This window comes from Amborella trichopoda, chromosome 4 (assembly GCF_054954075.1).
Source record: "Amborella trichopoda isolate Santa Cruz 75 chromosome 4, AtrichopodaSantaCruz75HAP2 v2.0, whole genome shotgun sequence".
Lineage (NCBI taxonomy): Eukaryota > Viridiplantae > Streptophyta > Magnoliopsida > Amborellales > Amborellaceae > Amborella > Amborella trichopoda.
The window spans coordinates 56173531-56190952 of record NC_142339.1 but is presented as its reverse complement, the minus strand read 5'-3'; positions in this window follow the sequence as shown (position 1 = coordinate 56190952).

Sequence of the window (17422 nt, the reverse complement as noted above, 5' to 3'; positions counted from 1 at the left end):
ATCTGCTAAATAATGGACAAAGTGTATTACGGGCAGCGAATAGTATTCGAGTCTATATTTTGTACCCAGACCCGACGTTTCGAGTTCCAATTTTAGACCCATGCACAGACCCGAGGTTGTAGGTTTGTGACACTTGTTTTCAGTGTGTGAAATAGACGGTCTAGATAATACGTTAAATTATGTATTATTTTTAAGACTTAAAATTCTAAAAATTTTTTTACAATCTTAGTTGTCAAGGAGGTGAGACTCTAATTATTTTGATAGCTGGTTGCAGCCCCATCAAAATATCTTTCTTCTAAATTTCTCGGTAGTTTGTAATGGCTATGCATAATGTTAATACTATTTATAAAAATAATGCCAGACGTCATTATAGTCCCCCGGGAGCACAATGTCTATCCTTTGGGTTGAGCTCATCTAGGATCAATTTTAAGACTCTAATTTTTGGGGATGTAACATCTTCAACCTATACATCAACCTCAACAAAAAGAGTCTCCTAATTACAGCATCCATGCACTTGAAAAAAATGAAATCTCAAGATTGAATAAGACAGTCCAATTTATTAGAGGTGAGGTGAGATTTAAGTATCATAAAACTCAAATTCAAATGTTTTTCTTTTGAAAATAATTCGGTTCTCAAAATTATGGATTAAAAAAAAAAAACCTCCCGAACGGGTAGGTCCTCTGAGGGAGTTTTTGCCTTTCCTTCTTCAGGAGGGTTTGAAAAATTATGAGTCACCGATCCAGCTTGGATTTGAATTCGTCGAGTTACCTGGCCAACTTAAAAAATTGGCCCCAATCCCTCTAATTTACCATATTCCGTATTTTATTTTTTCTAATATTTATTTGACAATTTAAATCATAAGTCCTTAAAAAACAATTTAAAATTGGGCTATGTTCAACTTTTTGTAGAGGTGCCGTAAAGGACATAATAGGTTCGTAGCTATGCCAAATCCCCACAGTCCAAGAAAAAATGACGGTGCTGAACCTATAGACGAAAATACTGTTCAATTTCATGTTTCTTTTATTTATTTATTTATTTTGCTAAAATAACAATCCTGCCGATCTATACCGGTCCAGTGGAGGGCCGGTTGATCCTTCATTTGAAAGTTTCATCAGCTTCTATATTCATGGTGCCTGTTTGAACTTTGATATCTTTGAATTTGTCAAAAGTTGATGTAAGTTGCCACATGATTACTTGTCAATGTATGATGTAAGGTGCTAAAAGGATTACAGTATCTTCTTTGCTCCATCCATTGACAGAAGCTCCTTCTTTAATGGTTTTCTTAGTTATTCTTGCGAGTATATGAAGAACTCGTAATACTGCTCTTGGTTCTGCTTCATTGATGCAACAGATATCACATTATCCATAGTAAGTTCAGAATAAAATTAAAATTTTCCGGGTTCGAAATTTTCCAGCCGTATATATTTCTTCTCGTTCTTCACTGCTGCTAATTAGAGAACATATCTTCTTGATATTTCTCATCCCTTTTCATGAGATTCAATTCAAATCGATATTTCAACCAAATCCTATCTATTTTGAAGGGTGCAGCCAAGAAGTTTTTGGGTTTCTCGAGAGTGCAACTAAAAAAGGAGAAGCATATGTGGGAGTGTGCTCACATGAACCCACCCACTTAAAACTTAGTTTTAAGATCGAGTTAGGGGTATTACCATTTCGAAGAAAGCGAGACCATTTCATACCTTCAAATTTGAAGTTTTACGTATTGTAGGTTTCTGCTAGAGCTAGGTTGAGCTCCAACTAAGTCAAGCTCTCGGCCTCTGGCCAAGTAGAGCTCCGATCAAATAGATTTCCGACCAAATAGAACTCCAGTCAAATTGAGCTTTGGCAAAACAACTCTGTTTGGATAGAAATTGATTCTAAGTAAAAACAACCTACAAAAATACAAATTGTTAGATCACTAAAACTTCGACATGTATCACATGATTCAAGTGAATAGATTTTTTCTTTTAGAAAAAATCTGCAAAATACAATTTTTAGACCATTAAACTTCAGCAGGCATCACATGATTCAAGTGAATAAATATTGGAAAAGATAATCCGAGGTGACTCATCATTTAACCTGATTTACAAATGAAAATGGAGCTTATTTAAGTGAACAAAAATTCATTTCCAACCAGTGATTTGGAACATTCATCCCACAAATTTGTATCGAATCATCAGATCTATGATCCAGATCCATCTAAATCAGTGATCCATAAAATATCTAAAATACAACATGGTTTTATAGGGTACGGATTTAAGGGGAGCCTAATAAAATATTAGATAGGCTTTAAAAAAAAAAAAAGTATGATCCACCGGGACCAGCAGCATACCAAATCCTAGTTGGCTGATCCAAATAAAACATCGCCAGGCTTTAAAACATTGGTTCTATAACTTGAAAGCTTGGATATGCCCGAGTTTTTTCATTTTTTCATTCTTGTGGATAAATTACCACCCACCTGAAAATAACCTAAAGAGAATTTACAAACACCAAAAACTCAGCACAAAAAAGGAAAAAACTCAAGCTGAAAAGATGCTTGTCAAAAGAACTAGAATAGCAATATGGACCAACCTCAATTGGATTTTACTTTATATCACTCCTTGAAAACTTCTCTTGCTTAGCAAACGACTTCGATACCAATTTACAGGGGAAAAAGTTTATATAAGGTTGTAACTTATACTATTGAAGAAAGTTGCGCCTTAAAAATCCTCCAGAGTCTAGATTATTTCGAGTTGGAAAGCTATCAAATTGATCATCTCCACTTCGTGATATGCGGATACGGAAATAAATAAATAAATATTAAAAGTAGTGCATCGTGTAACAAGTTATTTGGACCGTATATTTCAAGATTTTCAAGTGTTTATGGATCTACTTGATTCAAATGTTAAGTTTTATAACTAGGAATAAAAATATATTTTGAAGCCATCATAAGGTTTACGATACTAGAATAAGCCTCACCCTTACTAAAATCATATTAGTTTCACAACCCGGATTGTTGGGATGGTTTATCCATCCCACAGACCCATGTCGGATTGCCAATCTGAATCGGTTTGAATCGCAATCTAGAAAATATCAAAAATAAAAGAAAAGAGGAAAATTTCGAATAGGAGTTTATGGGGTGGGGGGATTTAGAGGGAGCTAAGAAAACTTTAGATAAAAAAGAAAAAGACAACAAATATGGTAGGGGGATTTAGGTGAGAACTAGACTAGTGTGTCATACCTTCCGGGACCAGTTTGGTCCCAAATGATTCACTATCTAGATCGACGATTCGTAGTCTAGATTGCCGGATTTGAAACATTGCATATAATAGCTATAACTTAAATAAGCCAATCAATTGATTTTTTCCTCTTCGAATAATCTAAATGAGGACCTTAGCTTCTTTTCTCACTAATCGCCCTGACCTTTTGAGGCTACTTACCTCCAAGTCTTACCATCAATCATGTATGTGTACTCCCTAAACCAATGGCACCAAGACCAGGCCGGCTCGTGTAACTGGTCAGACTATCAACAGTGCCTTTGTCATTCTAGTTCAAAGGAAAAATTAATTGCAAATAGATCAAAACCAATGTTTAGCCAGTTTTAGATGCTTGACTGACCAATCAATTAGTCCAACAAAACAAAGTTAGACAACTTTCTTTATAATAAATTTTATATATCTTTTTTTTTAAAAAAAAAAAATTCCAATCCAACCAATTCAACCGACTAAAACTAGTCGGACAAAGCTGCTGGTTAAAAATCATAACTAGGTCATGACATATTCACCTGTTTAATAAGCAAATAAGTAAACAAAAGGGATTGTTAATTCCACCTCAACATGAAGGATGAAGTTCGGCTTAAACCAAACGAGAGAGAGAGAGAACACTGATACAGAAATGGTACATCAAATTCATAGAAATCAAGAGTATATAGTAAGAAGTCATACACCAAATTGATATAAAATGGCTTAGCTAGAGTATCATAAAAAGGGGTAAACAAGAACATTCCACCACATTTCCTCTCTACTGTAAAATCTAAGACCGAGAGAGAGGGAGAGAGCATTTCCACCAAAGTTGAGGGAGACCAAGAAAAAGAAATCAAGTTTTACTGGACTACTACCACTGCAATACTCTTTGTCCATGTCCATCCCCACCATAGCCCACCCTCTCCACCATAAACCCCCCCACCCCTCCTCCCCCAAAACCACCCTGAAAACTTCCTGTCCTCCCCTGAACCTCACCATTTCTCGATTGAAAATCACCACTGCTCTCATCGAAAACCAGCGACGGGGTTCCCCCACTCAACTTTATCACTCTCTCTCCCTCTATGTCTCTATATTTATTCAGATAAGCTTTTAAAGGGGCCACATAGTTCTCGAAGCCAAGAGTCGTCATGGCCCATATGAGATCATCGCCATTGATCGTCTTCCTTTTCTCGCGTAGGCATTTATCAGAGGCCTCGCCTGTTACGAAGGAGATGAATTCGGACGCACATTCTTGGACGGTTTCCTTGGCATCTTTGGAGATCTTTGCATTGGAAGGTAGAGAGCGTTTCATTATGCGACCGACGTTGGCGATGGGGAGCAACCGCTCCTGTTGGTCGCGGCTTGGATTGTCAGCATCGGGGCTCAGCTGACTGCGGCGGCCTGTCATGGTGGAGAGAGAGAGAGAGAGAGAGAGAGAGAGAGAGAGAGAGAGTGGGAATGGAGCAATGGGTTTGGAGTGCCGGAACAGCATGGAGAGAAGTGGGTATTTAAACACAGAGTTTGAGAATTGGTCTGCCATTGAGGCTTGGACGGGGTAACAGGGTGAATAGAGTTTTGTTTGAGGGAATAAGTCTTGTGACCCTACTTTCAGAGCTGAGTGAGACTGCCTCTTCTCTCCCTCTCTTTTCTTTTCTCTTCTCATCTCTTCTTTTCTTTTCTTTTCTTTTCTCTTTTTTTTATTTATTTTTTATTTTTTATTTTTTAGGGAGAGAAAAAATAGTGTAAGTTAATTTTTGAAGTTTTTAAGACAACGACATTTTCCGGGCTTAGTACAAGCACTTAGTTTGAATACAAGCAAGTGGAATGGTGTCCTTGACGCTTATGTAAAAGACTATAACATAGAAAGTGCTGGGACAATATATATCTAGGAAATTTATCAAAATATTCATGAAAGACACATTATTTAGTATTTTCCATTTTTTGACACTATTCTAACTCATGATCATAGGTTTTTTTATGGGTATTTGGAAACTAAATCAAATATTATGGATACAATGTTAAATAGTTCGTCTTATGGGTATTTTGAAACTAAATCAAACATGATAGATACAATACAATGTATATTTTGATAAATTTTCCTATATAATTGAAACATCCTTTTGTGTTATTCTCACCTGGAAAAGGATGAACTTTTCCGTTCTTGGCTATGTGACAAGGGAAAAGACTCATTGGTAATATGGACCCACGTACCTAATTGTAGACTTGGTCCCGCGGAGTACCAGTTTAAGAGATATATGTTCGTCTCAAAAATTGAGATCAATATGAAAAGTCATGCTCTGAGTGAAATTAACTCTGGTCTTCTATTTGATAGATGATCAAATCTAGGATTTTACGAGGTAAAAACTCGCAAAAACAAAAATCCTTTTTTTTTTTTTCTCACAAGGTGTGATAAATGTTTTTCCCTAGACATAGTGTGCATAGTGTGGTCCCATGGGACCACATTATAGACACCAATATCTCTATTGTAATGATACGTTAGGATAGATAAATATATGTTGGAAATACTTTATTTATTTCATCTACAAAATGGAAAAATCAAGTGGGCATTGGTTAGGAGTTAGGATTTGATTCAAGTGGAAGGCTAGGAAAACCCAAGGAGAATACCCAATAAAACATGGATAGAAATAGTGATAAAATATATAGTGATTTTTTGTCTTAATAAGGGTATGACCCTTGATAGAGAAAAGTGAAGGAATATGATTTGTGTGGCCGACCCCAAATCATCAGGATAAGGCTTGAATGATGATGATATATATAACTTTTTAGGAATTGGGCTTGGGCTTGAGTGGTTAGTAGTTGATTTTTAGTAGCGCTACGCCTCAAATTCCTGCTATTGAACTACCCAAAAAAATTTAAAATAGACATACAAAACTTTCAAAATAAATTTCTCCCTTATAGTATGGCCATGTCAATCACTAGAATGCATGTTTGAAGCAATTATTCTTGCTTTATATTGGGTTCAATCAACTTTGGCCACCAATTAGGAGATTTACTTTTAATACAAGGAAGTCATAATTACCATTAGTCATTAGATGTAAATTTGACAAATTAGAGTGTGTCACATAGTTTATTAAATTTTATTTTGAATTTTGTGTGTAATTACTCACACATACCAACTACCGGATTTCACATCAAATGATTAATAGTGATTGTATCATCCTTGTGCTAAAAATAAATAATCTTATTGTATAGTTTTCCAAAATAATATGAAAAACCATGATTTAAGACTATAGTCAATTTTTAGAAAAATTGTGATGAACCTTGAAGATCAAAAGAGCGAGTAAAATCTTTTATTTAACCAAATGATATCAAAGTTGACATTATCGGTTGTCGACTGTAACACTATTTATTTTTGGTATCAGAAAGTCACAATCACCCCTAGTTGTCAGATATGAAATCTAAACCTGGAGACTACACATATACCATAAATTTCAAAATTAATATTTTTAAACTTTGATTCCAAACAACAGCATGCCCTTAGGAGCTTAATTTTACATTTAATGGCAAACAGCAATGGTGACTTCATGTATAAAAAATGAACGGTCTTGTTGGCTTACTTTCAGTATGGCCAAGACAATCTTGTTCTTCTCCCACCAACTTAAGCCACAAGAGCCTGAAAGGCCATTCATGGTATCTAAATTATAGGCCCAAAGGAGGGAATCCTCACAAGGAGGGATATTTTCTCTTTTTTCACCATGAGCAACTCTTCAGGATGTACACAGTCTAAAGCTTTCCTAAGTTCACCATAACTTGGGTATCTTGAACCCTAGAAGGCAATGGAGAAAGGGTGTCTTGATGCCCTTCATTCTTTTTCTTTTGCCTGCTCCCTAGATTCCCCCCATCAACATCAAATAACCAAAAGAATATAAAGATTAGACAACACCCATTTATTTATTATGCTTTCTTTATGTGTTAAGGGTGTTATTTTATGTTTGTGTTGTTGGTTAAATGCTTTGAACTAGCCGACTTAAGGCAGTCCCTCTAAAGCATCTGGTCAATGCTAAATTTAGCTTTATTTTTTACAACTTAAACTAGATGCCAATCTCTAGAACCCTAATTTTGTATCTGTTTTAACAAATTAGAACACTGGTAGAAGAACTGCCGAATCTCAACCTACTTAGAAAAAAAAAGGAATTAAAAACCCATTTTTTATTATTAATATTCTATGATTTAAAAGCTACTTTTGCCAAATGGCTTCTTCTCAAATTAGAAAAATTAAATAGTTGGTATTATATGGTTTAGCATAAATGATAGTCTAAAATCTCTACGCTAATCATTGACAAGGGAGCAACTGAACATCAGTGGGGATTTGGATTTGGTTTTGGTAGGGGAAGAAGCTTCTGCAATTCAGTTTCTTTAATACAACTAGGGACATTTTTTGGGGTAATTCAATGGGGGAAGACATGCCCCTACCCGATTTTTAAAATAGTTTAGGAGTTAGTTTTTTTTTTAGGCTTAGTACAGTGGTATTAGTAGAAATAGAAACCACAACATGGTGACTAATGACATATTTGAATATGGTGAAGAATATATATACTATATATTTGACACTTATTCTCTTAGGCAAAAGACTTACATGGAAAAAATATTCCAATATGAAATTTTAGGAATCACTTAAAAATCACTAGATAATTATGTTCAAAAGAAATAATATGAATTTTGATATTTTTAACACTTAGATCTCACCTTTCAAAAATTGATACTTTCTATTCAGTTTTGAGGCGTTTTTTTTAAAGCCTATAGAGAATATGATTTAGAAAAAAAAATGATTTTAGCACATACATTTTTGGAGGTTATATTCCCAAAATTTGAAGTCTGAAAATATTCCAAGATTGAATTTTACCCAAAGGAGTATATGGACAGTATGCTCCATTGGGAGCATGAAATCTTTTGACTTGTACAAGTGATGAGTAACTTCTCTTTACTTTTTTTAAAAAAATGGGGTTTGTCCACTTGGTTTAGGAGGTAGGCTAAGATATACTGATAATATACTACTAATATGGGAGAAGATTATATAAGCCAACCGGCTCAAGCTACAACCCAAAATACATAGCACTAGAGCCTCAAAATATAGAGCTAAATGAATGTGTTTGAGGTGAAATTTGCACAACATTTTTTATTAAAAAAATAAGTTATTATAAATAAATGATTTTTAGGTCTTCAAGGCTAGGATCCACCACCGTTCACCAAATATATAACTTGCATTGGCTGAAAAAAAAAAAAAAAAGAAGACATACTCCTTTTTAACAATTTTTGTATAATTATTATTTTTGAATATTTAGATGAGACCTAAATGCGTACAAAAAACGGCCCGTATTTTTAGAACTGGCTTACACTGCAATATAAGCTAGTTGAACTAATTCTCAATGATCTCATCCTAACCCGTTGGGATGATATATACAGGCTCTCCAGCCAGTTTACAATATCAGTTTAGAGAGAATTCTCCGGGCAAAATTCAGTGCTTCCGAGATATTTAATTTCTTCTTGTTTCTACTTCTAATTTATTTTAAGGTTTAGTGCACCACTCAACTTTTATTGACGCTAGGATTTTTCTTTTTTATTTTAGGGTAGGGGGCTTTAAATAATAATTCATGAAGGAAATGAAAGTTTACAAGAACGAACAAAGGAGACAAGAAAAAGGAAAGATCACATCCAATGAAACGACAACTTTATTTATGTTAGATCATCATCAGAGTTTTTTTCAACTATTTGGGGTCGGACACACGAATCCTGGTCTGTCATTCTGCTCTATTAAATATCATACCCTTAGTAAAGTCATAAATCCTCATATCTTTTTTTACCACTTTCAACTTTATTCTTCTTGGTCTACCCTCGCTCTTTTTATTGATGCTAAATGCACCTCATAATACCTTAGAACTACCCCTTTGTATTTGCCCTCATATTTGACTCATTAACATGTATTTCTCAAGAATGAGCCTAATAAAATCCTGCAAAATTAGCAGCCATCGTGAAAGTATTCAATGAGATCATTGACCTTAGTGCAAAAATGTAGCGAATAGCTTGACCCCCTCAAATGTGAAAGAAATTATATGGCCTTCGTTGTACCATTAACCGGGTTTAATGTCAAATTATACTCTCTTTGGACTCAATACTTATCTCATCCCATTGGACTTTTGCATGTAATAGTTTGAAGTGTATTTTGTCTAGGGGTGGCAATGGACCCAGACCTGATCAACGATCCGAGGGGTAGACTCGATCCGGATTCAGGTATGGACCTGAACACTATTCAAGTCCGAGTTCAGGTCCCATAATAATTTTCGAGTCCGAATATATAAAATATAATTTAATACATAAATATTTAAAATTTTGGGCCTGATCCGGGTGCAGTGGAACCCGGACCGACCAGACCCGGTGCCATCCCTATTTTTGCCTCTGTATAAAAGGTAAAATGTCTCATTGTATACATTTTCATGATGACCCTTTTCTCTCTCTCCGATATGTACGTGTGCTTGCATGTGTGATGTGCAAAAATGGAAATGTAATAGCATCCAAGATTGTGTTATTTAAAATATGTGTCGAGGCACATTTTGGTGCCTCATTTACTCGTTATTTTCTTTTGGGGTTCGATTTTTTTTTTTGGGTAAGTAACAGTTAGCATAATTTTCCACACTCGTGTAAACACCCGTCAGTATCAGGCCTGCACGTGTCGCGGAAAGGATGAGGTGAAACATTTTTTCAGTTTATAACCAACATATGGTCGATATTATCGACATATTTCGGGGTTCGATCCTAAACTTTCGCGTTTGTTAATTATGACAAATGGATGAATTCCCATCGGAGAGTAGATTACCATTCAAGGGGCCAAAACCCTTACAAAGCCATTAAAGGGTTAAAAGATCCCTACTTACATTAGATGGTTCACTTTTTTATTTTTCATGTCATTCAAGTACTTCAAATAATATCTTTAAACATGCTCAAATTACTCTTGTCCTAGGTCGAAAACCCAAAGAAGTAGGTTTATTAGTAATGCGACTAACCCTAACAAACAGGGTCACTTCTGTTATTGTGGTGGGGCTGGTTAAGAAGGTCAAATTACTAAAAGCCCCCTACTTGTTAAGGATTCCTTATTATTGAACAAAAGGAATTTAGGCATTTTGAGGATATTTCTTTAGGAAAGTCGGGATTCATTAAATAGATGTGGCAAAAGTTTTAATGTTGGATGTTAATCTAATATGACTTGCTTCGTTCTCCGAGCTTGAGAATAGCATGACCAGATTGGGACAGACCATCATGGTTTTAAAGTTAGTCTGACTAAGACAAAATATATAGAATGCTACTTTAGTAATAATAGAAGTAGAAATGAGGAACTAGTTAAGAACGATGGCCAATAAGTACCTAAAAGTATTATTTTCAATATCTTGTATTAATAATTCATGGGAATTGAGAGATTGAAGAAAATATCGTGGATATAATTAGAGCTGAGTGGACGAAGTGGAGATGTGCTTCTAGAGTCCTATACGATTGTTGCATACCAATGAAACTATAGGGGAAGTTTTATAGGATGGCTGTAAGACTGGTCATATATTACAGGATGGAATATTAGGCAGTCTATAAGCAACATATTTATAGAATGAGTGTAATTGAAATGAGAATGTTTAAATAGATGAGTGTAAATGATAAAATTCAAATGAATATATGCGAGATAACTTAGAGATAGCTCAAATAGATGATAAGATGAGGAAAAGTAGACTTAAATGGTCTGGTAATATGTAGCACTGACCTAGAAAACAACAATTAGGATGAGCTATTTGGTTTAATTGGAAGTTTCTAAAAAGACAGAGAGATGTCCCAAAAAGGACATGGATAGAAGTAGTGATAAGAGATATGATGACCTATGGTCTGATTGAGGGTGTGGCACTTGACATGTAACCAATGCCAAATAGTTGGTATAAAACTCGGATGATAATTATGATTGTTTTTTTAAAAAATGCGTCAGTAAAATTAAAATAAAAATGTAAACCCCCTGGTATGTTTTAACCCTTATGTAAGAAGTTATGCCCACTTGTGGCTGTATGCGGTTGTATCTATTTAAATGTATATAGATTGTTCACATGTGTGTTTTCAAACATGTAACTCTTCAGGTTCTCTTTTTCTTTTTCCCTCTTTTTTATATCCTTGTGTTGCACATGTCATTACAATTAGTTTACATTAAATTACAAAAAAGAGGGCCAATTAGAATCTTATAAACAGTCAGTTGGTAGCATGAAAATAGTTTCTAAGGTTTTATATAAAAGCAAGGTCACCATGTAGCCTCTTGTTGTGAATGCCTTGCGCAAGATGCAAAATTAATTTAATTTTATCCCACATGCCTATATTAGCCATAATGATGACTTTAATCAAGCTATAACTCTTAAATTATAAGCCGGAATATGCTAAAAAGTAAGTATTTGTTGGGCAGAGATAAGGGGATAAATCCAAGAAGGAAATGTCAATTATTGTAGACAAGTCAACAAATTAGCTCATCATACCAATGAGGAGGGACTTAAAATACAATCTAGGTCAATCATTAGATTTTAGAACATTTTTTTTTTATGCCTTGAGTTAGATTAATTATTAATTATTCCTTGATTAGTTTAGAATCCTATGTGCCCTTTCTCAATCAAAGAGCAAGCCTAGGCTCTCAATTATTTATAAATGGCTACCATTTTCTAGAGCGGCACCCAGGCTCACGAGTTCAGACGATTAGTTCAAAAGGCATTAAAATTTTATTAAAATGTAACCAAAAAAAAGGGAAAAATAAAATAAGGGATGATAAATTAAATAATACAAACTCTCGGTGTTGGTCAACAGATAATAACTAGATCTAGTAGATGTGGATTATTTTTTATTTAGATCTAGCTGAATGAGAAAAAAAGTCAAACATGATTAGCAAACAATTAGGGTTGGCAATGCGTCGGGTCCGGGTCCGGGTCTGACGGACCAAAATTATCAGACTCGGATTGGGACCCAATATATACATGTATTATTTAAGGAAGAAAAAGTTTATATAGAGCCGAGGCTCTAAACAAACACATTTGAGCCTACCTCAAAAATTTCACTAGATGAGATTGTTTTGATGCTAAAAATTCCTCAAATTGGTCGTCTTGACATCTAGATGCATGGACATGGGAAACGTATAGATTTTAAGTTTTGGAAATAATGCATTTTTTGATCGTCAATTTTTAAGATTTTCAAGTTTTCATAGATCTATCAATCTACACCATGTTTTAAGCTTTAAACTTTATAAATAAAGGTAAAAATATATTTTAAGGCTATCACAAAGATTTCCAATGTTGAAACTACATTTCTCGACATTATTAAAAGGGGGGCTCTAATTTGATTGTTTAGATCCTAGGCTCTATAGAAACCACACCCATTTAAGGAATTGTATACAATGAGACCATTTACCTTAGATACATTACTTACAATTTGTAAGTTACAACCATCCATCTCATGTGAAGTTTGATAGATTAGATGTGTCACAAAGTTCGAAAAAATTTATGTTGAAGTTTGAGCTTGGTCAATAGAATAATTGCAATTACTCAATTTCACATCTAAAGGTCAAGATTAATGTGATCACTCTATACCAAAGGTAATCGGTCCCATCCTATACTTTTTCATTATTTAAATATTATAACAAAATATATAGTTATATTTATTTAAATATTATTAAAAATATTAAAGATTTAATATTATTTATATAATAACACTATTCAGGTCAGGTCCATAACCCGACCCGCAAGGTCCAATTCTTGGACCCATACCCGAACCCAAGTTGGGTCCAGATGTTAGGTCCAGACCATTGCCTCCCCTACAAACGATCAAATTTATTTACGAAAAACAAACAATGTAAAAGGCAAATAGCCATTGAAGATCAAGCCAAAGACCCTAAAACATAACACTCGCCAAAATTCTTGTGGTGTTATTTCTCAGCTGAGAAGAAGGCGTAAAACTGAAAAGTTTGAAAATCGTATTCTTTCAATCACAAAATTCAGCTGAATCTTCAAGAACTAAAAGGCACCTAGAGCTAATTTAGGGCTGAAAGACCCCCTAATGAAATCTGGAAATGAAAGAAAAACATATACAAACGAACATGTATATATTGAATGAAAAAGTAAGGAAACTGTTGGACTTAGCTAGACCTAACTAACTCACCAACACTTAGGGCTGGGTTAAGTCCGGCAAGAAAACCAGCTAGTTCATTATGCTGAACTGGCTAGGCTAGGATTGAAGGGTCCTCAAGAACCCCCCTCACGCATAAAATTAGAATGTTGGGATCCCATCCAAGATTGTGTATATAGTAGGTAAGAAAAAGCTGAACACAACGTCAAAAAGATACGCAATTTACTTGGTTCACCTTGAATACACTACGTTGATAGTCTTGGTAAGTATAGTTTTTCCGATGTCTCAAAAAATATTACAATTTTGGGTTACAAGAGGTATACATTCCGAACATCATTAAAACCGTCGCGGATCTTCACCTCTAGAGCCGCTCTTCCATCCTGACAACACCACCGGTCAACATCCTCTTTTTCGTTCCACAATTGCTATAAAAATGATGCAATGATTTCTTTTACTTTATTATTTTAAAATTTTAGATTTGAGGTTATTTTATGTTAGGATAGTCTATAAGAAATCATTTATCTTTTGCACATAGGAGTCACAATCATTCTTGCCCTTTCAATTTCAAAATGGATGGTTATAATAGCGTCATTGAATAGAGACAGAAAACATTCTTCGGACTTCATGGCTCACCCAATCCATCCAATTTGACATCTAGTGAGTAGGAATGATTGTGACTTGTATATACAATAGATAAATAGTCTCTTCGCAGACAATTCCTTTCCGGTTCTATTTTTAAGAATTACTTTTTGTCTTTGTTGGTTGTATTTTAAGGGTAGAATTGAAAATTTAATTTTTTTAAAAAATAAGATTAAGTGGTTATGAAATCAAAGAGAGAAAATAGGTAAGACAAGGATTTGAGAAATTTATGGGATTTATACAAGGTTAGGATAGAGAAGAAGATATGGATTCACCTGAGATGAAGAGAAAGAGGAGAGAGTGAAGATAAAAGAGTTTGTTTTTAGATCTTGTGAAGAGATCTTTTCGGGTCCCTTGCATACTCTGATAAATGGTATATTCTCTCATCTTTTTTTTCTTTTTTTTTTTTTCTTTCTTTATCTCCATGCATCAGTTGAATAGTAGAGCTTCTATCTACATCAGTTGATATCAGAGCCTTGAGATGCATATAATAATGCCTTCACAAATAACTATTGATCCAATTATGGAGCGTGCGGATCAAATAATTAAGAAAGCCAAACAATACTTGATAGAAGGCCTTCACAAAATAATGCAGCAAGTGTTACATTGTCGACTTGATAGATGGCAACAAGATGAAGAAGAGTATAAAGCGATAAAATCTTAGTACAAGAGATGTTGACAACCCAAAAGTGCTATGAATTTCGACAACCACTTATGAAGAAGAAGATACATTGATTCCAGTGTGTGACATACTATCCTTTGACGTCGAACGAGAAATCAAGATTAAGTTGAGTATTTCAAATATCTATTATAATTTAGATATCAAGTGTCAGATCAATTATTTCATTGAAGAATATGAAGTACCTAGCAAATTGTATGACTCCATCACCAATTATTGAAACGGTCTTTGGAGGATATGATAAATTTAGGAAGTGCAAGGTTGACCTTTTCCCAGCGTTGGGAAGATGATCTAATATATTTATTTTATTTTATTATTTTTATATTTTTAGGATTTTTTTTGTTTTATATTTTATTAGGGTTAGTTTTATCTTTATTATTTGTAGAGATTTTATGGATAGAATTTAAAAGGTTACTTTATTTTAAAACATAAAGTGGTTAGGAAAGTAGAAAGATAAAATAGGTAAGACAAGGTAGAGGGAATTATGGGATTTATGTGAGTTTGGAATAGAGAAAATCTATATGAGATAAAGAGAGAGAAATGTGGGAGAGTGAAGAGAAAAGAGTTTGTTTTTGGATCTTATGAAGAGATCTTTTGGGGTGTAATATCCAATCTATTTATATTTTTTTGTATTTTTCTGATTCATTATTTTTTTTAGCCTCTCTATACATAAAAAAAAAAAACATGATATTGAGAGCAACTAAGATCTCTCTAAAAATAGAAATTAGTATTGCCCAAAACATATATGAATACCACCTCTCTTTTTTAGGTCATATTTCTCTCTCTCTCCCCCTATAATTTCTTTAACCCTAAGGTGGTGGCCCTTAAAAAGATAAATATTATGTCTAATTGACCCTTTACATAGCAATCAATGGGGCTTGTTCCTTACATTTGAGAAAGCCCTTTTTTCCTTTTATCCAAATATAGCACTGGCCTTTATCGTTTAAGGAAATACACACGTTGATTTCAGTTATCACCAAATCTAATTATTTCCACCTTTAGAGCAAATCACCATATTCGTGTTGCTAATTTCTATTTGATAATTCTTTTTCTATTTTGTCTCTTGTGCCTCTATTGTGAAATTTTTATAAATATAATTCCTCCATATTTCTCGACTTCAATTGTACATCGATTAATTTTACCATGCATATTTGTCTTCACCAAAAACACAAACCTAGACTTTATGTTCAAGCAAATTTAACATCTGTTTTAAGAGATGTTTGATCACGTTTTGTTCATCTAAAATTCTTGGATGATTTGGCTAGAATGTGTAATTTGTTTATGAAATTGCTTGATATTGATTGGATTCAAAAAATAAAAAAGAAATAATATCTTATGGAATGGCACAGATAAGTAGGGCTGTGAGGCCATGGGCCAAAGTAGTAGATTCCTAGTGTTGATTCGAACCTAAAGGCTCTTTCTTCAAACCAAGGTCCAAAGTGTGAAGTGCTTCAGATATTAAAGTTTTGAAGTGTAAATATTTCATTAACTTAAAACTTGCAAGATCTAAAATGCTAAAATTTAAAAATTTCGTTGTCATTTTGAATTTTCAAAGTTCGAAGTTGGGGTATTTAGAATTCTCAGGCTCGATTCCTACCCAATAGAGGGGCGAATTGGGCCCTCCCCACCAGGAAAAAATAAAATAAAATATTGAAGGATCATTGAAGTTGGGGTATTTAAAAAAAATTAAAAATAAAATAAGAGGATAAAATATAAAAAATTTAATTAATAGGAAATTTATCAAAATATTAATGAAAGATGCACTCCATCATGTATCTTTTGATGGGTATTTCAAAATCAAATCAAGGTTAAATGTTAAATAGCTCATTAATTTATCAAAAAAAAATTATAATAACAATATTTAAAAGACATGGCGTGAATTTCTCTTCTAAAATCACCAAATATATCATCTCTCTCTCTCTCCACAGCCCTTGCCAACCCCTTGCGCCATTTTCATTAAAACTGGTTAATAGAGTGTCAAGGAAAAAGTTTATACACGGGTGATGTCCTAAACAATCAAATTAGGCATACCTCAACAATTCACTAGAAGAGATTGTTTTGATGCTGAAAAACCCTCAACTCAATCATCTCGATCTCAAGATGTACATATATGAGAAAAATAGATTTCAAGTTTTGGAAATAATGCATATTATAATATAGTATCTAAACCATTAATTTTCAAGATTTCAAAGTGTTCATAAATCTGCTCGATCTACGCTATTTTTGATATTTGAATTTTATAATTAGAAATGAAAATAAATTTTAGGCCATTACAAATATTTATGACACTGAAACAACATGTCACAATATGAATTATAGGTGCGCGTTACCTTGATCGATTAGGGACTCAGCCTTACATGAACCACACCCTTTAAAAAAACTTAAGTAAAGCTTAAGACCAATATTATTAGAACAATTGTTTCATGTAGGCTGGACCACGGACCACATTTGTACAATATGCCGTCCAGAGGTATAAAGCATCTATCTCATTTAAAAGATGGATTCAAATAGGCGGTCCATCTAAATACAATTGCAACGGTCCAAATATTTTATTAATATAATTATTAGATTTATTTTTATATTCATGATCTCTATATTAAAAAAAATTAAGATCAAATTATATTTAAAAAATATATTTATTGCCAAGGTCATATTTTTACATATGTGGATTTGGCCGCATGCTAATCGCATTCATATTATTATGGATGCAGTTTTTATAAGGACTTAGCCTCATGAAAAAAGA